At 36.1% G+C, this 23810-nt stretch overlaps 2 long non-coding RNA genes across 2 annotated transcripts in view; one reads left to right on the forward strand and one right to left on the reverse strand.

Annotated features, from left to right (window-relative positions):
• LOC118163216 overlaps positions 1-10272 on the forward strand; it is a 27953-nt gene extending 17681 nt beyond the window's left edge. The window contains exon 3 of the long non-coding RNA XR_004748927.1: positions 10009-10272. This is a non-coding gene — a long non-coding RNA (uncharacterized LOC118163216). The remainder of the gene's footprint in view (positions 1-10008) is intronic.
• Positions 1-23810, reverse strand: part of LOC118163220 — a 742076-nt gene that overhangs the window by 261430 nt on the left and 456836 nt on the right. The window lies entirely within an intron of this gene.

A 23810-nucleotide genomic window follows, 5' to 3' on the forward strand; every position in this document is an offset into this window, starting at 1 on the left:
GCAAGGGCGGAATTTAAGAAGACAGATGGGGGTGGTATTTTTTTGTTGTTTGTTTCTCACTGCTCTAGCTTGTTAGTAATAGCCAATAAATTTTAGTAATCTCCATGTGATGAGTCTGTTTTGCCCATTGCAATAATTGGCAGATGTTCTCCCTATCCTTATCTCAACCCTTGAACATGTTTCATCATATTTTCTCCCTCCTTTTTCCTTTGAGGAGGAGGAGGAGTGAGAGGGCAGTTGTAGTAGAGCCCAGCTGCCCAGCTGAGTAAAACCACCACACCACACTGTGTTGGATAAGTGTTGTATATATTTGCCTTTCTTGCAGATTTCATTTTTATTCTTCTGTTGCTGTTACAAATATCTTAGAGCTCTCTTCCTCTGCATTACTTACTAATAAATTTTCCAGTACTTCAGCACAGTCTTTACTCTCAGAGATCCAATTTCTCAGCACTCTTATTTTCTGCTTTCCTCATAACCTCATTCTAACTGTTCTAAGTACTGATTTCTTCTAAATCCAGTCACTAGTCCTTACATCCATCATGTTATACATTAATTTTTGGCTGCCTTATTTCCCAGTTTATTCAGGGCAGACAGTAATTTGAAGATTTTTCCAAAAATAGCCATCACATATGCAGCTACTAAATGGTGATTCTCTTTAATGTTTATGGTTTGGGATTTATCAGGAAGATGACAATTTTTGTTAAGTTAGATTTCTTCTACTTGACTAAATTCATAGAATGGCCTGGGTTGGAAGGGACCTTAAAGAGAACCATCCTGCCATGGACAAGGATGTCACCTACTAGATAGGTTGCTCAGGGCTCCATCCAGTTTGGCCTTGAACACCTCCAGGGATGGGGCATCCACAGCTCCTCTGGGCAACTTGTTCCAGTGCCTCACCACTCTCTGAGTAAAGAGCTTACTCCTAACATCTAATCTAAATCTTCCTTCTTTTAGTTTAAAACCATCTACCCTTGTTTTATCACTATCTGCCTGTATAAAAATGTCACTCTCCATCTTTTTTATAAGTCCCCTTTAAGTACTGAAAAGCTGCAATGAGGGGATGTTAAGCCTGCATCTATCTCTTCTGCAGGCTTAACATCCCCCTCTCTCTCAGCCTTTTTTCATAGAAGTGCTCCAGCTGTCTAATCATCTTAGTGGACCTCCTCCGGACCCTCTATCAGGTCACATTTTTCTTGTTCATGAGGCCACAGACCTGGATACAATACTACAAGTGGGACTTCAGAAGGCAGGTCATCAACCTTCTGGTCACTCCTCTCTTGATGGAACCCAGGATGCAGCTGGCCTTCTGGGCTGCAAGTATACACTGCTAGCTCATGTCAAGCTTTTCATCCATCAAAACTACCAAGTCCTTCTCCGCAAGACTGCTCCCAGTGAGGAGTTCTGCTCCCAGTGAGGAGTTCTGCTCCCAGTCTCTCTTGCCTTGGCTTAGTAGTCTTAACATGAACTTGTTAAACCTCATTAAGTTCACATGGGCCCACTTATCTAACTTGTTGAGGTCCCTTCATTCTGTTCTATCAGCTGTACCACTAAACTTCATGTCATTTGCAAACTTGCTGAAGGTGCTTTCAATCCCACTGTCTATGTCACTGATAAAGAGTATTAAACAGCACTGGGACCCATACCCACCCTTGAGGGACACCACTTGTCACTTGTACTTCTGGTCAGATTCCTCTTACATAATGTTTTAGAAGATGAAGAAAAGAAAACTAAGAGGTACTCAACATTGCAACACTTAAATACTGTCTTCAAATAAGTTATCAAAAGCTATAAGAAAAATGTCAAGAGACATCATGTGACATACCTTTTAAAATCAACAGTAAGATCAGCCCATGCTGCCCAAAAAAAAACAAAAAACAAAAACAAAAACAAAAAAAAACACCAACACTAGAGAAACAGAAAACCAAACAAAACCAAATCAAACCAAACCAAAACTTAACTAAATATTCTAGAGTTGAAAACACAAATAAGTGAAGTACCTAGGTGGGAAGCTATGAACATTTAGAATAAAAAACTGATTAGTGAATTTACTCAAAACATTATAGAAGAAACTACACAGATAACTCACGATACCTATAAATCTCTATTTTGAAAGCAATTGATTATTGATTACCTTGTATACCGGAGACTAATTTTAGAATAATTTTCTCATTATGGACTGTCTTAAAATTTACCAGACAAACATGTTAATAATGTGCAGTAAGGATATGAGTCTTTGCACTGTAGAGAACTACACTTAGGAAGATAAATCGCAACATCTATGCATGAGATATTTGACCTTAACATTTTTGGAAATCATTTAAATTTTATGTATGTGTGCTACCAATCTTTATTATGCTCAGTTCAGAGGACTAGTTGAAATGTATTTGTAAATATATTTCAAAATGCTCATACTAATCAAAGTAACCATAGGCTATGTTTGTTGAAAGCATTGAGAACTGAAGGGCTTCACTTCGAAGTACAAAAATGAAGCTCAAAAAAGCAAAATATTGAAGGGTCATTGAAAAACATCAGGGTTGCAAACCATGACATAGTAAAATAAATCTATTTGGATAGATAAATATTTTTAATCAAAATAAAATATATGCAACTTACTATTTCAATAAACTATCACAGGATGAATTCAAGTAACAAAAAAAAAAAAAAAAGAAAGAAAAAGAAAAGGAAAAAAAGAAAAAGAAAAAGAAAAAGACACTTAGTTGGAACAGTCACGTAATGTGGAAGATTTTTTAAAATCCAGTTATGAACATAACAGAAGCTTTTTGGTTTTTTATTTTTTTTATTTTTTTGGAAGTGGGGGGAGCTTGTTTAAAACCATCTTATACTTGGACCTGGACAGAAGATGAATTGTAATTAAAAGCAAAATAAACAAGAAATAATACAACTATATTAATTCAAACTACGGATAAGCAACATTCATAATAGCAAGATCAAGAATAATTGTTGAAGAAGTACTCATATATTGCTAGCACATGCCTTGTATACTTATATACCCCATTATTTCTGTTGTTCTCTGTGTCAGTGATGTATCTTATGACTAAGGATTTATAATTTTATATTGCTTCATACTGTTTTATAGGGAATTTTTAGGATGTACCAAAAGCATATTAGCAAACATGATAATTACAATATACTCATTTTAGCAATTTTTCTTCATTAACCAAAAATGTATTCAGACATGAAAGAAAGAAAAAATTATTTATACTCAACATCTGGAGACACTAAAAAAGACTCTGAAATGGTGAACTTAAAAATATGTACAAACACTCTGGACAAGCATGCAAACATTAGACAAGTTGTTCATTTTAAATAGACTGTTTGAGCTCTACTTTCTTCTTCTGTTCAATAGTGCTTTTAGTCACCCAGCTCTTCATGCTGTTTCTACTTGCTTCCCTGCTGCTACATTTTGATTTTTGCTTCTTGTCTCTGTCCCCTGCTGTTCTTTTCAACAGTGTTCTGCTTTTTGTTTGATGAGCAGTGAAAATTGCAGAATTCTTGACCTCTAAAGAACAGACAGAACTTCAGAAAACAGGAATCTTGTAAATTGGACTTGGCTGCTGCTACATGGAATACCATTAAACATCAAGGAGGACTAATCCCTTTTTTTTTTTTTTTTAATTCTAAAAAAGTTTATATATATAAGGTCTTACAATGTAATATTGCACATGGAATAATTTGAGACTCTGGCAAGCATTAGTACAGACATTCCTGTTTTTAATTCTGCAGAACAAAGGCAATTTCAAGTTAAAGCCAGGAGTAATTTTTTGTACAATTACAAAACCTCTCAAAGTAAAGGGTTATCATTTACACTGTCCAAATTATTACTCCTTTCCTTTCCCCATTAGGTAATAAAAGTGGAACTTTATGCACAACAGATGGTGGTGTTTTCATGATTAACTTGCACAATTCCTGTGCCTTGAATAAGATATAGTTTTTTTTTTTTTTTTTTTTTTTTTTTTTTTTTTTTTTTCTATTTTCTTTATTTCCTGAAAGCCTGTCAGACATGTCAGAACATATGACATCTAATCTTTGGTATATGGGTATTTCGTGGTATGCAGTACTCAAATCAGACAGGCATGTTAATTAGTTTAGCACATGTGTGCAAAATATATATATATATTTCCCAGAATGCTAGCTGAAAGAGCATGTGCATCTGTACAGATAAGTAATAAGTTATTTTGAGAATGTCTTTACCTGGTGCATGGTTGCTTAGTTCACGTTGTTCTTAGAATGTACGTCAAAAGTAAGCAAAATTTGTACTAGTAAATGTGTAGCAAAAGACTTTCATGTCAACAGTTTATTTATTTTCAGGTTTTGAAATGTTATTAACTAGCTCAGAAGTTAAGCAACTTACTTAAATTTAAACCTCCAATACTCTTTAAAAGTCTATATCTTCATATAGTAGTAAATTGAGAGTGAATTGAATGACTTCAGATTTCACTTCTAGAAAATTCTTATTTGCATAAGTAATTTTCTACTCTTCACAGTATATTTTTCAGGGCTGTGGGTGTCTAATAGGCAGCTCCTCTCTATCACTCCTTTACCTTCACATTTTCCCCTTTTTCCCCTGTGTGAGGCTGCTCCCACAGGCTACACTCTTGACTGTAGTCAATGACTGATCCATTGTGGGTTCTCTCTTTGAGTTCCATTCTTCAGGATTGGACAGCTCTAGCACAGATATCCCACAGCCCACAGTTCCTGCCAGAAACCTGCAGCAACAAATGCTCTCCATATGTGGCAGTTTCCTCTCAGAGCTGTACTGGATCTGGATGGGAGGGTATTAGCTTTCCTCATGGTAGCCCAGCTAGCACTGCGCTTTGTACTTTTGGCTAGAATTGTGCTGATAATACACCAGTGTTTTGGCTATTGCTGAGCAGTGCTTGTCGTTTAACCCAGCAGGCAGCTAAGCACCACACAGCCATTCGCTCACTCCCCACACTCCAGTACAATGGAGGAGAGAATCAGGAAACAAAAAATAGTCATATTCCTGCAGGAAGTCCCAACATTGAGGCTAATGATTATAACAGAAGTGTTGAATTCAGTATTAACTAGTTCTCTCTCATTGAAATTATTGCAGTTTGATGCTAATGTTGTGGATTACCAATTAACTTTTTTTTTTTTTTTTCATTCAAAAAAGAGCAGATTCTAGATTCCTGAATAACTGATGCTGCTGAAGGTTTATAAAGCTGTATCTGCACTGTTTCTGCCCCTACAATGCTTAATACTTTTGATTTTTCATAAGACCTTAGAATAGTGAAAAGAGAATAGAAAATGATTCCATACTGATTACTAGCAACTTTAACACGGTTATTTGACATAAAGCGCATAAAGAAGTGATATTCCCTTGTACCAATTCAGTGAATACAGAAAGATTTGTTGAGTTCTGACCTTTCCATAGTTGCTAAAGCATTTCTAGAATGACTCTGAAACCTGTGTTACCTCTGAGGTCCTGGCACCATGACTAGGTAAAGTAGTTCATAAGCTGCATACATTCAGGCTACTCTGGCTGACTACAAGGCCTATCCATTCTTGCAATAAGAAATGTCAGAACATTTCTAGGAAAGACTAAAGAATTTCAATTTTCACTGGAAGTGCACTTTGATACCTCGACTATATGCACTAGGTTAGTTAAGCTTGGAGAGTACTATAAGCACAAGATATATTACCCCTGGAATCTGCAACACAATGTCCCTATGTTGCAGGCACAACACAGCCACCCTCTAGCACACCAGCTTCTAAGGGATGTGTGTGTTATTGTTCTGGCCTGCAGGCTACTCTAGGCACCACTCTATGCATCATGTTGTATCACCTCTCAAAACTGCACATTATTAAATGTTTTATCTGACTTAGAACTATCAGTAGCAAAACTGTCATTCTAAGAAATGCATGTTGAATAATTTTCTTTATGTGTTTATTGTAGTTACAGTTTTGAAACTGACAGGGACACCATAATTTTGTTCATTCACTAAGGAAATTAATGCATTCAACCAATAAGATCAAGAAGAGAAGAAAAGGAGCAAGCTTTTTTTTTTTTTTTTTTTTTTTTTTTTAATAGAAATATATAAAACCAGTAAGTGATTTCTCAAAGCAGAACCCAATGGTGTATTATACTTAACAAGTATATAGGTGTAGAGCTATTAATGCAGAAGAACATATTAAGTCTTTTCAAATAAGAGGAGAATGAAACTATGAACTAGTGAAGACTGGGAAAAAAAAAAAAAAAAAAAAAAAAAAAAGTGGAAAAGGAACACAGTCCTCATTAACATGCTGTCTTGATGTTTTATGGTATATTTACTTATAGCTTTTCACAATCCTACCTTAAAGTAAGGATGTAATGTACCATGCTAAATGTAATCCCGTACAGATGTTGACCTTAAAAGGTTAGTAGGAGAATAGAAAAAAAGACACACAAGCTCCAAGCCCCAACAGTATTTGTATCATTTACGTCACACTTTTCAAATTAACATTTCAGGCTTTTATAGGGCAATATATTACATTTAATTGTTCACCAAGAGGAATATGTCCAAAGGAAAAACAACAACAACAACAACAACAACAACAAAACATAAATCATCAGAAAATGATGTAGCTAAGGTATGAGCCTGACTAAACAGGAAAAGAGATGAACTATTTTTTTCTACCCTTGTTATTAAGTTATTTTAATTGACTGAACTGCTAGTTACCTAAGTCTTGCTGTCAATCTAGCAAATATTTAGGAAGAAATTTCCTCTTTCAGTATGAAATTGCATTAAATTTATAATTACTGATTTCTTATTAAAAACCAACAAAAAAATAAAAACAATAATTAAAAAAAAAAAAAAAGACTGTTAATTTTCCGGTATGCTTCATCTTTGTCACTTTTTAGAAGTTTGAGCTATATATCTCAAAATCAGGCAGGCTTATACTGTAGGACTACCTTTGTAGGTAGTAAATGAAATACAGCCAAGGAATATTCTAACACATTGGAACTCAATCATCTACACTTTAACCTAACAAAAATTTCCTTGACATATTATTGGACCATGATAAATTAACATTAAAAAAAAAAAAAAAAAAAAGGATAAATAGGTCAGATACAATTTCTAATATGCAGTTTTATTTGACTAACTGTTTGGGAAAACAGAAAAATTTAATAGTATCAGTGTGAGCTCATCCATGCCAGGTGGCTTTAGCAGCAAAGAATGATGAATCACATTTTAATTACTATATGCATAGCTCAGAATATCTAAATATATTTTGGTAATACAGAATTTAATCAACTAAACAAAAACATTTTATTCTGCATTAGCTTATGCTGCCAGAATTTACTCGGAGGTATGTCTTAAGTTAGTTTGTGATCAAAATAGCTCAAGTCTCTAAAATATACATGTTGGTCTATTTAAAAATGACATCTGAAGAAAATAAAACACACTAACACGCTATTTAAACTGCAGTGGCTGATGGAAGGAACAGAAAGTAAAATTCATTATACTCAAAAACCAAAGTTTTCAGTAGTGGTTTATGATTTGTGGTAGTCATAATCATCATTCAGTTCTTATTCTTCTTGAAACAAGGTTATCAAAAACTGATCGTATGTATATATTTGAATTAAACTCAGTAGCATCCTTTTTTTAACGGTTTAGTTTCCCAGTAAATTTTGTTTACTCTAATGAGAAAAAAATAGCAAGGATATGTTTTATCAATTTTTAAGAAGTATTTAATTATTTTCAATTACATAAATATAACTATCAGTAACAAAGATCAGGGTGCTGAAAACTGGTTCTGAAAACCAAGCACATAAAAAATACTTCTATGTTATTCAACTAAGCATGTTTGGTTCATCAAAATCATCAATATCTTGAATTTATCTTGAATGCATCTATAATTATATATGGTGATTGCCACGTGATGTTTTATTGAATTGGTTTCATTAGCTTTTTATCAACTCTTAGAAAAATTCCTAATAAAATTGTAATTTGCCTATCGATTGAGTTAAACTATTGGAATTCATTCATGAATGGATATATTATTGTAGAGTTTTCAGCACTGTTCGAGCAAGGCATTGAGAAAAGCTACATAAACTCTGAAGATCATGTTCCAGACACTGACTGTAATTACCATATTAATTACCATCAAATTCTGATAGTATCTAAAATTTGTTTGAATTTCTATTTCTAGGCTCCCTATATGATATCTGTGTAGCTACTGTTTTTTTACCAAAATTGGCAAGAGTCAGTGCAGAAGTTTCTATAGTTGCTTAGAGCCTTCAGAAGAGTTCAATCAGTTAAGCATGCTCAGATTGCATCAGGTTTAGTTTACAGCACAGGAAAATCAAATAAACCAAATTTTGCATAAATGTTGGTAGCTATCATGGGACTTTCAAATGCAATCAAAATCCTGAAACTAGTTAAAAAAAAAAAAAAAAAAAAAAAAAAAAAAAGGAAGGAACTGTTGTTACCACACTCACTTGCAATCAGCTGTGGGTGTGGGGGATGGTGGTGTACAGGGTGTTTTCCTGAGCCAGGGAAGCCCCAGGGGAGTGCAGAGACTCTTGAGGGGTTAGGCAGCTGATGTGAGAGCAGAAGGCAAGGCATGGGTTGGTCCAGCAGTAATGGTGGCCACCCTCCACTGCCACATAAGCAACCCTCAGGGAACACAAGCAACCAGTTGTGTAGTGACCAGAGCTGGCAAACAGGGTGTCTCACTGCAGTTGACATGCAGGGAGGGTGCACCTTGAGGGAGGGCCATTCCACTGGCAGAGCAGGATGCACCAAGTACACCTTAACCCTATATCTGGATCTGCACAGGCTGAGGGCACAGCTAACAGATGCAGCAGTTTGTACAGCAGTTCATGTGGAAGGGCGCAAGAGGGCACCTTTGTTTCCAATCCTTGTAGTGTACACTTCCTCAGATATGACCATTACATTTTGCACAGCATATTCCCTATTAGCTGCTGGAGTCACTTCATTAGCTATGTCAGAGGTGTTGACCCAGACAGACCCTGGCAAAACTCAGTCAGAACAAGGAAGTATACAGCATGAGGAAAAATGGACAGGTTACCTGGGAGGAATATAGGGACATTGTCAGAATGTGACAATATGACAAGGAAGGCCAAGACTCATTTTAAATTAAATCTGGAAAGGGATGTCAAGGACAATGAGAAGGTCTTCTTCAAATATGTTAGTAGCAAGAGGAAGACTAGGGAAAATGTAGCTGCTGAATGGCGTGAATGCCCTGATGACATAGGATACAAAGAAGGCAGATTTGCTGAATGCCTTCTTTCCCTCTGTCTCCACCGCTAATACCAGCACCCAAGAATCTCAGACCCTAGAGACAAGCGAGGAAGTATGGAGAAAGGAGGACTTTCCCTTGGTCAAGGAGGATCAGGTTAGAGTGTTTAGGTATGCTTGACACCCACAGATTCAACCAACTTTGCTCACTGGCCTGGCTCTGACCAGTGGAAGGTGCCTTTGGGAGCTGGCTGAAACTGGCTCTTATCTAAACTTTTGGACTCTTCTCACAGGCACCACCCATACATCTACTCTTCTACCAAGCTCTTGCCACATAAACTCAATACACCTGTTGACAAAGAATACAGAGAATGCAGAGTTTCTGAATAACTTCTTTGCTTCTGTCTTCACTGCTAAGACCAGACCTCAAGAATCTCAGACTTTAGAGTCAAGAAAGGAAATGTGAAAAAAAGGACAACTTTGTCAAGGAGTATCAGGTTAGAGATCATATAGGCACATTTGACACCCACAAGTCCATGGGCCCAAATGTGATACAGTCAGGAGTGCTGAGGAAGCTGGGCACTGTTATTACTAGAACACTCTGTTGTCTTTGAAAGGTCATGAAGAACAGGAGAGGTGCCTGAGGACTGGAAGAAAGCCAGTGTCACTTGACTCTTCAAAAAGGGCAAGAGAGAGGACCCAGGAAACGACAGGCCAGTCAGCCTCACCTCTATCCCTGGAAAAGGTGATAGAAGAGCTCATCCTGGAAGTCATCTCCAAGCATGTGAAGGCTAAGAAGGTTATCAGAAGTAGTCAGCATGGATTCACCAAAGGGAAATCATGCTTACCCAATCTGAAAACCTTCTATGATGGGATGACTGGCTGGGTAGATGAGGGAAGAGCAGTGGATGTTGTCTACCTTGACTTCAGTAAGGCTTTCAACAATATCTTCCATAACATCCTCATAGGCAAGCTCAGGAAGTGTGTGATATATGAGTGGACAGTGAGACGGATTGAGAACTCTCTGGATGGCAGAACTCAGAGGGTTGTGTTCAGTGGCAATCTAGTTGGAGACCTATGTCTAGTGGTGTCCCCCTGGAGTCAGTCCTGGGTCCAGTCTTGTTCAGTGACCTGGATGATGGAAAAGAGCGCACCCTCAGCAAGTTTGCTTATGACACAAAACTGGGAGGAGTGGCTGATACCCCAGAGGGTTGTGCTGCTATTTAGAGGAACCTGGACAGGCTGGAGAGTTTAGCAGTGAGGAACATCATGAAGTTCAACAAAGGCAAGTGCAGAACCCTTCACCTAGGGAGAAATAACCTCTTGCACCAGTACAGGCTGAAGGCTGACCTGCTGGAAAGAAATGTTGCTGGAGAAAGACCTGGGAGTTCTGGTGGACAGCAGGTCGACCATGCGTGAGCAATGTGCCCTTGTGGCCAAGAAGGCCAATGGTATCTATTTGCTGTGAATTCTTTGAAAACTCCCTTTTCCTTCAGAATTTCAGTATAGTCTTGCTTGTTTGATCATTAATTGAGCATTCATAATTGAATTGAAAGGTACACATTCACCTTGCCCTTATTTAGCTTCATTCTGACATGCTGTTTTAATCACTCTATGAATTTTGGAGGGAATTCATGATAGAATATCTTGTTACAACTAATATTAAAAATGTATATATTACTAATATATGTCTACTTCCAGCTTAGTTCTTCTCCAGTCATCGACTGAATTCATAAATTCTTTTAATACAAAATCATTGTCAAAGATATTTACTAAGAACCTATCCTATAAAACAAATAGGATAATTACCTAATATAGCATATTTCTCCTGAAGAAAAAGCTACTACAGACCTCTGTTCTATTATTCATATCCAATTCAGTTATAAATAGCTAGAACCATTTGTTTTGCAAATTTATGTGGTTTACAATTTTATATGACGATATGCATATATGCATACATACATGTATACACAAATAATATACATATATATGCATATGTATATTTATTTACAATAAACCAGTATTCAGCAAGCTAGTCTCAAAGGCTTCTCCATCACTTCAAATGAGCTTGAAAAATAGTTTGCACTAACACCTCACCCATTATGCCATCAGCAGAAAGCTAAGCATTTTTAACCATATGTAAAACACCTTTAAACTGTCAACTAAAGAAAATTTTAACATTCAGCTTTGAATCTCAGCAGGATTTCTTCAATGTTTTGCTGTTTTCCTTTATTATCACAAAACCTTCTTAAAGGTGGCCTGAAATGACACTAATCTAACACAGATATTTGCAGTTTAATTAATGGATTTCTGTCTATGTAGATTTATACAGATGGATGTTTTGGGCCTCACCTGCTGGCAGTATGATGGCATTATCAGGATGGAGTCACCCTGTGTTTCAAATAGCAGAATAATACTTCTGTAATAACAAATATGTAAATCCAGAAGAAAATCATAGAATTTACTGGAATTGAAAAAGCAGTTGGGACCTTTGGCAAATGATGTTATTCTTGCTTGCCATTGAGTGTTTATTCTAAAAGCATCTGTAGCACTGCAGGCAACATTTTTTTTTTTTTTTTTTTCTGAATGAAGAACCCTGTGTATTGAGTATTAAGTACCTCACATTTCCTTCAAAAACAGCATAAAAATTTACCTAATTTTAAAATTTTCCCTCTACTGTCTTGTGAATGATGTAGAAAATAGAATCAAAATATATAAAATTAACGATTACAACTATGCTATTTTTTCTACATAGTAATGTATAGCCTGCAAAAAAATATTACTACAAATGTATTTTTTACAGTAACACTCCAATTCTCAGCAAGAAGTCAACAATATAACAAACTTACATATTACTATATTATCATTACTTTTTTTTTCAAATATATTATAAAATTTTCTATCACAGAATAATGTTTATATCACAGTACACCTCTACTGTTAGTCAACAAATAACTGATTTAGCAAAGTTACAGTTGAAACAGTACCATCTTGTTTTCTTACTGTGTTTGTTCACTTACCTTTCTTAAATAAATTTTAATTTTTAATAGCTCTCCATAGGACTAGCAAGAATACAGGCCTTGATGCATTATCATTACAGGGATATACGTCTTATCTCTCATATCATTTAGCAACAGGCAAACTTTCCCTAAGTATTTTATGTTGAGTAAATAATTATTTACTCATAAGAGTTTTTATTGGGTAGACTATTTGAAATCAGTATGGTAGCTTGAAAGAGTGAAGACAGAATGCAAGTACATATTTTTGAGGATGGAAATGTAGAGTTAAACATGGAGGGCTGATGGAGATTATTGGTGAGTCTTGGAGTTTTACTGGGAAGAGGAATTTGTCTCACCTATAAAGAGAAAGAAAACTTGAAAACAAATGAGGAAAATAAATAAATAAATAAATAAAAATAAATAAATAATAATTTAAAAAAAGGAATGAAAGTACATAAAAAAAAAAAAGCAAAAACAGTCCAGAAGAACATTCATTGTGAGAAGAGATTGGAAACTGAGAAAGAATTTTATTGTAAAAAACAATTAAACGCTGGATTTATTAATGTGTAAGAATAGGAATGTAGGCAAAATACACACACACAAAAAAAAAGTTCTGACACCAAGAAACACATTTATGAAAGCCTTTGGACAGTCTATGAATTGTAAAATGAAAGCAAGAAGGGTAAATTACTTAAAATGGTAACGAGAATCAAAATAATATTTTGCAGTAAATAAGAGGATAAAATAATCCATGAAAACATTTTAAGTGACAATTTTAAGGAAAACAATGGTATATTTACATCATGAAACATTTCCTGAGAGAAAATTTTAGAAAGCTGAATAAGAAAAAACAAGAATACTAAGATAAATTAAGGGAACAGCTAATGGTTTCTTGGTCTTCTTAGGTGGCTTAGGTGGAACATTTGTGACTAGGCTTGTGGAATGGCTTTTATCTCTTTCATTTGACATTTCTGAGAACTTCAAACAAACACCTCAAATCACAGATTCCAAAGATATTTTTTTGAATTACATAGAAAATTTAATCCTCTGTCTATTCTATTCTATCATCTTTTACTATGCAACATTTTGAACACATTAGCAAGTGTCCTCATCAATTACTATTTGCATTAAAGGCTACTAGATTTTCCATTCTTGTAGTGTTTATTTTATTGTGTATTTATTTGTTTATTTATTTATTTTTGTTTCCTGGTTTTATTTTTCTAGCACTTCTTATGACCACAATACACTATGCTTTCTAATCTTTTAGTGGTAACATTCTTTTACAGCACAAACACAAAATACATGTTTGTTTGCAACCCTGATCCCCTACACTGTTCCCCTCCTAGAAAATATCTTCAGAAAGACTTTTGATGGTAATTACTCAAGCTGTATGTCATCTGAACTGTTTCTTCTCTGGAGGAAAATAAAATTTCTACAGAAATACTTTGCAGGTGATATTGATCATTTTCCTCAAGATTCCTTTCACTTTTTTTAAAGAAAGGCAGCTCCTTTTCTAATTTGTAATTTAGAAAAAAAAATGCATAGAAATGCATAAGAAAATTATAAGGAAAATAATTATTTCTTCTACTGTTTTCCATTTCTCTTCCTCTTTCCAGCCCAATACTTAAATAAATGTTAAATATATATCCATATATTAAAACAGGGAACAATTTATCTTCCGAATCACAGAACAGTTGAGGTTGGAAGGGAACTCTGGAGATCACGCAGTCCAAATCCCCATCCAAGTAGCGTCACCTAGAGTAGGTTGTATTGATCATTATTCAGGCACATTTTAAATATCTCCAGAGAAACGGACAACCGTTTTCAGTGTTCTGTTGCCCTCACAGTAAAGAAGTGTTTTCTCATATTCAGAACTTCCTTTAGAACTTCCTTTATTTCAGTTTATGCCTGTTGCCTCTCGTCCTGTCACTGGGCACCTTAGTCCTGGTGAAAAAAGGAACTTCTAAAAATAAATTAGTCATTTATTTCAAGCACTATGATATTGTTGTATTTACACTAACTGAATCTTTGACTCAAGGTAATTTATAGTTTCAGTAATCTATGTTCTATGCAATTTGTAAAACTGATGCTTTAAATTTTCTGTAATATATATATATATATATATATTACCAGTTCTTTATAAATAAACATGATGATATTAATTCATCTTTCCACTATATAAAATTACTCAGGTAATTTAAATAATTCAAAGTTCTGCTTCATCCCCCTGTTTTCTAGAACTAATCTCACCCATTATTAAGATGATCTGAATCAGTAACCTGGAAAAGCTGACGGGCTTTTTTGTTGTTGCTTTTTTGTTTGTCTGTTTATTTTTTTGGGGGGTAGGGAGGTAGGAGAGTGATCTGTTTTGTTGTTGTTTGTTTGTTTGTTTTGTTTTGTTTTCCTGTCGAGCTAACTTATTGCTGCCATAGGGAACTTAAATGTCCATCTGCAGCCAGTAAGATCAGCAAAATGCCACTTCACTTCAAGTGGGATATAATATTGCATAATTCAAGTCGATAAACAAAGCTAAACAGGAAATCTAAGGTAGTCAGAGTGATTTCTTGTAAGCATGAGCATATTAATATTTTGGACGTATGTTGTTTTCCAACATTTGGAGTCCAGCAGATTGTATCAATTAAAAGAAGAAATTTCATCTAAGGAACTCTTTAATTTAATTCAGTCCTGTTTATTTATAAATGAAATTGTTTTAATCCTGATCACAGCACAAATCACATAAAAAGAGATTTGGAACTTAGAGCACAGAAACTCTAAACTAAAACTCTCAAGAGAACGTCATGCACCTGGTATTTGCCAGCGAGTAACCTTTGGTTTTCAGAAATATTCTACATTCACTTTTGAGAAGGGAATTCCCATTTGTCCCTCAAATGTCATATTCATTAAATAATACTCATGGAATATTATTACACATATAACACACATTCCAAGTAATTTGTTGGATGGTGCTCGTTTTGTTTTGGCACTGCAAATGTTATAAAAGAACATTTTATATCTTTCTTAATAATTAATAAAATGCCTTGCTTCCTGTTCTATTTTTAAATTTCTGAACCACTCAGATTTTGTTTCTTATCCATTGGAGTGTTTTGTTGTTGTTGTTGTTGTTGTCGTTGTTTTCAAAAGTGAAAAGTTTTGGGCACATTAAGGAAATGGATAAGTCATTTTCCTTTTCAGACTTTTTAACTTGCATAACATCTATCTATAGTTGCAAGTAGAGACATGACTTTTTGTATAGTGTAATAATAATAATATCTTTATAGAATCACATCCTTAATATGACATTAAAAATGCAAATTAAAAAAAAATCAGTATCTAAATCAATGAGGTAATGGTAGAATATAGTGAAGCACAGGAAGATTAGAAGGTATTTAGAGACATACAGAGATACATATGTAGCAAGCAGGAAATACTAGTGCTGGTTTCACTTCATTGTAAATCTGCAAGTAGTTAAGAGTTTGATTATTTTAAAAAATCTAGTAATATTATAGTGTATCAAGCTACAGGTATTTAAATGTACGTAAAAATGAATATCTACCTAAGGAAAATATATATATATACACTTTGTTCATCTTGATTAATAAGTTACAAGAAAAGTTCAACCTTCCCTGCTGTTGGTGGGGACACCTACCAGTAGACCAGGTTGCACAAAGCCCCATCCGACATATCCTTAAATACTTCCAGGGATGGGGCATCCACAACTACTCTGACCAACCTGTTCTGATGCCTCATCACCCTCAGAGTAAAGAATTTCTTCCTTGTATATAATCCAAATCTACCTTTTTGTTGTTGTTTTCTTTGTTTTGTTGTTGTTTGTTTTGTTTTGTTTTGTTTAAAAAAATGAATATTAATTATGGGCAAAAAAGAATTCTTCGATAAATAGGAAGCTAAATTTTCAGTAAGAGAGATAAAGAAGAGAAAAATCACAGTATCACAGAATCACAGAATTTCTAGGTTGGAAGAGACCTCAAGATCATCAAGTCCAACCTCCGACCTAACACTAACAGTCCCCACTAAACCATATCCCTAAGCTCTACATCTAAACGTCTTTTAAAGACCTCCAGGGACGGTGACTCCACCACTTCCCTGGGCAGCCCGTTCCAGTGCCTAACAACCCTTTCAGTAAAGAAGTTCTTCCTAAGATCCAACCTAAAACTCCCCTGGCGCAACTTTAGCCCATTCCCCCTTGTCCTGTCACCAGGCACGTGGGAGAACAGACCAACCCCCACCTCGCTACAGCCTCCCTTGAGGTACCTGTAGAGAGCGATAAGGTCACCCCTGAGCCTCCTTTTCTCCAGGCTGAACAAGCCCAGCTCCCTCAGCCGCTCCTCGTAAGACTTGTTCTCCAGGCCCCTCACCAGCTTCGTAGCCCTTCTCTGGACTCACTCGAGCACCTCCATGTCCTTCTTGTAGCGAGGGGCCCAAAACTGAATGCAGTACTCGAGGTGCGGCCTCACCAGAGCCGAGTACAGGGGGACGATCACCTCCCTGGCCCTGCTGGCCACACTGTTTCTTATACAGGCCAGGATGCTGTTGGCCTTCTTGGCCACCTGAGCACACTGCTGGCTCATATTCAGCCGACTAACAACCATCACTCCCAGGTCCTTCTCTGCCTGGCAGCTCTCCAACCACTCACCTCCCAGCCTGTAGCTCTGCTTGGGGTTATTGCGCCCCAGGTGCAGGACCCGGCCGGCACTTGGCCTTGTTGAACTTCATGCAGTTGACCTCGGCCCATCGGTCCAGCCTCTCCAGATCCTCCTGCAGAGCCTTCCTACCCTCGAGCAGATCGACACACGCACCTAACTTGGTGTCATCTGCAAACTTACTGAGGGTGCACTCAATGCCCTCATCCAGATCATCAATGAAGATATTAAAGAGGACCGGCCCCAGCACCGAGCCCTGGGGAACGCCACTAGTGACCGGCCTCCAACTGGATTTGACTCCATTTACCACGACTCTTTGGGCCCGGCTATCCAGCCAGTTTCTAACCCAACGAAGCGTGCGCCAGTCCAAGCCAAGAGCAGCCAGTTTCTTGAGGAGAATGCTGTGGGAGACGGTGTCAAAAGCCTTGCTGAAGTCAAGGTAGACCACTTCCACAGCCTTTCCCTCATCCACCCAGCGTGTCACTTTGTCATAGCAGGAGATCAGGTTCGTCAAGCAGGACCTGCCCTTCATAAACCCATGCTGACTGGGCCTGATCGCCTGCTTTCCCTGCAAGTGCTGCGTGATGACTCTTGAGATAATCTGCTCCATGAGCTTCCCTGGCACTGAGGTCAAACTGACAGGCCTGTAGTTCCCCGGGTCAGTCCTCTGGCCCTTCTTGTAGATGGGCGTCACATTTGCTAGCCGCCAGTCAACTGGGACCTCCCCCGATAGCCAGGACTGTTGATAAAAATATATTACTTAAAATATTATCCAATTACATTTCTCAAAGAACTCATGCTGTTCCAATATAATTGTGACAGAACTTTTTTTTTTTTTCCCATAAGTAAAAATAGCAAATAACATACTATTCTCCATATGACTTAAAGTTTATATATATATGAAATTTGATTTTTTTTTCTTCTAATTTCTCCTGTTTTTTTTTCTTATTTACCTTGTGTATAATTCATAGAATGACATAACTTTTCTAATAATTATCTATGATCTGGATACTACTTTCATCTTCATTTCAGGAAGACTTAGGCTTTTTTTAAGTAGGTCTAAGGAACATTACAATGTCCTTTGATGCTCTATATCTTACAGTTACTTCACATAAATACTGTACAGACCCATATTTATTTTAAATTTATTCAAAGACCAAAATATTTCTTCACCATTAGAGCAGATCTAGTTCTAAAAATTACACATCAAACTACAAGAGGAAATGTTAAAAAAAAGAAAAAAAAAAAAAAAGAAAAAAAAAGAGGAGAAAAGAATGAGATTCACAATTTCCCTAAACATTATTTTCTCACAATTTACATAGTCAGGAAAAAGTCAGACAGCCTCTTAATAGATATATTATTGTCATTCTGCAATTACATTTTCAAAGTCAAAGATAAAGAAGCAGTCTTATGAACACATACACGCACACAAAAATGTATTTTTTTCACATCTATTTCTCTTCTGAAACTTTTCCAAGGAAAATGAATACCTACATAAGTCAGTTTTGACCGAATATTATTTTAAGTACTTTCAGTATAAACTTAGCATGCTCATTGATTTCTAATAACTGTAAACATTCAAAGTCTTGTTAATATATCTCCTTAAATTTAATCTGTCTGAATACTGAAAGGCACTAGTTTTCATTATATAACAATATTTCTATTGTTACATATTATATTGTATAGCAGCATAACATTGTATTATATTATTTTATGTTATGTTATATAACATTATATCATCTCATCATATCATATTATACAATATATATTGTATAATATCATAATATCATAAAATATAAAATCTACAAGTACCTTAAAGGAGGTTGTAGAGAGGTGGGGTTTGGTCTATTCCTCCACGTGCCTGGTGACAGGACGAGGGGAAATGGGCTAAAGTTGTGCCAGGGGAGGTTTAGATTGGATACGAGGAAGAACTTCTTTACTGAAAGAGTTGTTAGGCATTGGAATAGGCTGCCCAGGGAAGTGGTGGAGTCACCGTCCCTGGAGGTCTTGAAAAGACGTTTAGATGTAGAGCTTAGTGATATGGTTTAGTGGAGGACTTGTTAGTGTTAGGTCAGAGGTTGGACTAGATGATCTTGGAGGTCTCTTCCAATCTAAATGATTCTGTGATTCTGTGATCACAGAATGGCTTGGGTCGGAAAAGACCTCAAAGATCATTTAACTCCAGCCCCCCTGTCATAAACAGGGGTGCTATCCACTAGATCAGGTTGTCCAAGGCCCCATCCATCCTGGCCTTGAACACTTCCACTTATGGGGCATCCACAATTTCACTTGACATCTTGTTCCAGTACCTCACTACCCTTTCAGTGATGAATTTCATCCTAACATGTAATCCAAATCTCCCTTCTTTTAGTTTAATACCATTCCCCCTTGTCCTATCATTATCTACCCAAGTAAAGAGTCCTTCTCCATCTTTTTTATACGACCCCTTTAATCATTGGAAGGTTGCAATGAGGTTTTCCCTGGAGCCTTCTCTTGTCCAGGGGGAACATCCCCAGTTCTCTCGGCCTTTCTTCATAGGAGAGGTGCTCCAGTGTTCCGATCATTTTGTAGCTCTCTTCTGGACTTGCTCTAACAGGTCCACTTCTTTCTTGTGCTGGGGCCCCAATACATATATAATATATTTGTACTGGGTCTGGCTGGGATGTTAACTTTCCCTGCAGCAGCCCCTACAGTGCTGTACTTGTAGCTAGAACAGCAGTGGTATCACACCAGTGTTGTGTCTGCTGCTGAGAAGTGCTGGCACAGCATCAGGACTCTCTCTAACCCTCCTAGGGGGTGGGCAAAAAAGTGAGAAAGAAACATCAGCAGGGCAGCTGACCTCAACCAACCAAAGGGATATTCCATACCATATGATGTCACACTCAGCAATAAAAGGTGGAAAAAGGAAGAAGAGGGGAGGGGTGGGCTCTCATTGCGAAAACATCTGTCCTCCTCCCGAACATTGGCTACGTGCGTTGAGGCCCTGCTTCAAGGACGTGGTCAAGCATCCCTCGTTTGTGGGAAGTAGAGAGTAATTTCTTTCCTCTGTACTTCCACATAGCCTTTCCTTGTTTTGTTATTCCCTTTCCCCCTCCCTCTTCCCCTTTCCCTTTTTTCCCTTTAGTTGAATTGTTTAATTAATAATAATCTTTCCTTAATAATATTTTTTCTGTTTAATTACATTATCCTTATCTCAGCCTGTGAGTTGTTCTTTCCTTTTCTTCTTCCCCTTCTCATCTGAGGAGGGGGAGTGAGAGAGCGGTTGTGGTGTTCAGCTGCCTAGCACGGTAAAACCACCACACTCACGTACCCATGCCTCTAGGGTTGAGGTAGATTTTCCATTCAATTTTCTCATGTCCTCTCCATGGTCATGTAGGTAAGACCACAGGGTGGTATGGTGTGTGTACCCACCATATCGTCTTCCTTGCACAGAAGGGCGCTTACCCCTAATAGCTGAGACACTGGTTTGTACAGGTGGGGAGGAAGATAAATTCTCTTTAACTTGGTGGATCTTTTCAGAAAGTTTCTCCACTGCCAAGACACAGGTCTGTAAGGAAGAGGAGAGGCTTTCTTCGTACTGCCGGAGTTGTTTAGCCACATCACCCACTGTGGGTTCCTCATCCTCTTTCTAGGCCATTATTGCCAATGAGCTGGCATATGATGTTGGTGCACTTCGTATAGCCCATGAGTTGTTCTTTCCTTTACTTCTTCCCCTCCTCATCTGAGGAGGTGGAGTGAGAGAGCAGTTGTGGTGTTCAGCTGCCTAGCATGGTAAAACCACCACAATATTATATAACAATATAATGTTACACAACATTGTATAATAATATTTCTAAGTTATTTACTATTTTTTAGATATTGACATTAGAAATGTTGTGACATTATTTTTAAAATTTAGCTGGTACATTTCTTAGAAATCAGACCTCCAATGGAGCTAAAGTAGTCACAATACAGGCAAACTTTTTCTGGTTCAGCTTCTGTAGTTGATTTTCAGGGTTTTCTGTTGTTTGTACTCACTCCTCCCCCCCACCCCCCCTTTTTTATTTCTTTAATAAAAAATCATCAATGAATAGCATGTACAATGATATTTTTCAACAAAATTAATTAACTTTCTGGTTGATTGTCCAGTATGCAAATAGATAGTAGAGGTAGAGCCCTCCCTTTCCAGAACCCTGGAGTTATCTCTTGCATATATGTAAGGTCTGACAGAGAAAATGTTCTGGGATTATTCTCCATCTACAATGCAGACTTCAAGCCTTGCCTTTCCATCTCTACCATTCTTCATTTCAAGAGCTGCTAGTATCTGGCCAAGTCTAAAATTGCCAGAACAGGAAAGCTACTCTGTAGTGGAAAGTACCAGCTAATGTTCTGGCACAGAGGTACAGCACAAGATTTTTACTGATTAAACACATATGAAATGTGGTTTCTTATGACCATGGTGGTCTGACACATAAACTATTTTCAAGCTCTTTTAAAAAAGCTTTAAAGTACTTGAAAGTAGCCATGCGTTGTTACTAAACAAACATTGGAAGGAGGAAAATCTGCCATTGACAAACAGCTGTTCTTCTTCAAAATATGTATATGCCTTCTTGATGTTCCTTCCTATCTCTGTATCTTACAACCATTCTAAAATGTGGCTGGCAGGGACTATAAGGGGAGGCCATGTGGACCACACATGTGAAGAGGAGACTCAAATGTAGACCTAAAAATAATTATATAGTAAAAAATATTCTGACTATTTTAAAGTAGAAAAAAAAAAAAAAAAAAAAAAAAAAGTAGTATTCTGACTATAGTTAGTACTCTATTTCTATAGTAGACAAAAAATGATAATATTTTTATGCATAAATAACAAGACTATTTCAGTTCATGACCTTTGATTATACTTAAAGCGATTCTGGCAACTAGTATACAATGACTGTTTAGGGAATGTGCATGATTACAATTTGGGAAGTGACCTGTGGTAATTTGTTCCTACATTCTCTCAATTAACAAGAAGTTCCAGTCACTACTGACCTTGGATTAGTTAAATCCATCAGCCTAGCACAAGTTATACCAAAGAAGTAAAAGAGAAGAGAATCATCTTTGCTGTTTTAACATACCTTAAAATGTATCTGCCTTTTCTTTTATAGAAAGACCCTAACAGCAAGTTGCATCAACAGTGAAAATAGTAGCTCTGAAAACCTGAAAGGTTAATCTATTTTTCAAAAATGAAAATCAAAATAACATCTGTCTCCCTTTTGGGGATGTTGGAGGGGTGGAAGGGATGCATCAGACATCAGTCTTTTTCATATATATGACTTCACAGGTATGAAATGCTATGGGAAAATTTCACTGGAAGTGATATCATATCATGTAATGTCATATGACTCTTGTTCTTTTCCAACGTTATATTGTCCAAATATTATTTTTTTTTCTGTTAATGTAAGGTTCATTTATACTATTTTTCCTTACTCCCTTGAGACATTAATTCTATGAATTAACTCTATGAAACATTCATTTCAGTAGTATTACTTTTCTTATTAAAATTAAAATTTTAATCCCTAAAAGTCTAATCAATTAAATCAACACCTAAAAACAGGTGCTGATTTATTTTTATTTATTTATTTATTTATTTATTAGGCAACTGGATGTATCTTAAAAATTAACAACAACAACAAACAAACAAAACCCCTCAACTTTCAGAATTTTTTGAGGACCTCTCTCTAAAAATAACTGATTTAAAAACCTAAGATTGGCTAACTAAACACTGTAAAATTCAAACATTAGATTTCTTACAATGTTACCCTAAGCCATTATTAACAATTATCTATTTTGATAGTTTTAAAGTCAGATGTCACTTTGTCATCTTGCACAATCTGTTAGTCTGTTACCATGAAATAAACTGTATAGTCTGCTATACAGACTGAAAAAAAAACTTATTGGTAACAAATTCCCAAGAGAAATTGCAGTTATTCTATGGTGTGATTGTCTTTATTCAGCTAAATGCCATATTTGCAAGAAACTAGGCGTTACAAAAATATTTCAATGTTTTTCAGAATGCTTACCTATCCTGAATGATTAAAGATAAAATACAGTTCATATACATTTCACTCATTATTTTCAGTTTCATTTTCAATTGACCTTTTGCTTCATAATGAGACATTTAGAACTGTTTTAACTCTTTCAAAAAAAAAAAAAAAGTGTGCAAATTAATGATAATTTTCATCAGATGCTTAACAACAGATGATTTGCAGACAATATTCAAAAGACCTTATGAACATTAATAACTTAAGTATTACTGTGTCTCTACTGTTTTTTTCTACTGTTATTACTAATACACATTTGCATCTGAAAAGAGAATTGTACTCCATATTCCCCTCAGAAGGAAAATAATAATAATAATAATTTTACATTTATGGTTTTGAATGGATGATTACGGGTACAGTTCAAAAGAAGTTTGTATAAAAATTTCATGTAGAAATATATAATCATTGTTTTCTATTATTAATCAGTTGATTAATGTCAGACTTCTACTATTTGGTAAAAGTATTTTAAACAGAGAAATTAACAGCAAAATATTTTCTTTGTTTGTTAAAATCAAAATATTTTGTACCTCCAGTAGCAGAGAAGACAGAGAATGAAAGTTCTTTATTCTCAAGGGAAACGTGTCTCTTCAACAGGAGTAAAAATGGCAGAATATCAGTCAATACTTTTATTTTTATTTTGCTTTCTAAACTTTGAGCAGAGAAAATATGATCCAAAACCAAACAGACATTTACTGCTTATATTAGCACATAATATAATATTGTGACTCTCTTGAAAATAATTCACCTTTCACACTTCTCCAAAGGCTGAAATTTTGTCTACACCAAAGGGTTTGGCTTTTACTAGGCTTGCTTTATTCTGACTGAAATGACCTAAGTTTAAACAAACTAATTCTTACTATG

The sequence above is a fragment of the Oxyura jamaicensis genome, chromosome 1 (genome assembly GCF_011077185.1).
Source record: "Oxyura jamaicensis isolate SHBP4307 breed ruddy duck chromosome 1, BPBGC_Ojam_1.0, whole genome shotgun sequence".
In the NCBI taxonomy this organism is placed as follows: Eukaryota; Metazoa; Chordata; class Aves; order Anseriformes; family Anatidae; genus Oxyura; species Oxyura jamaicensis.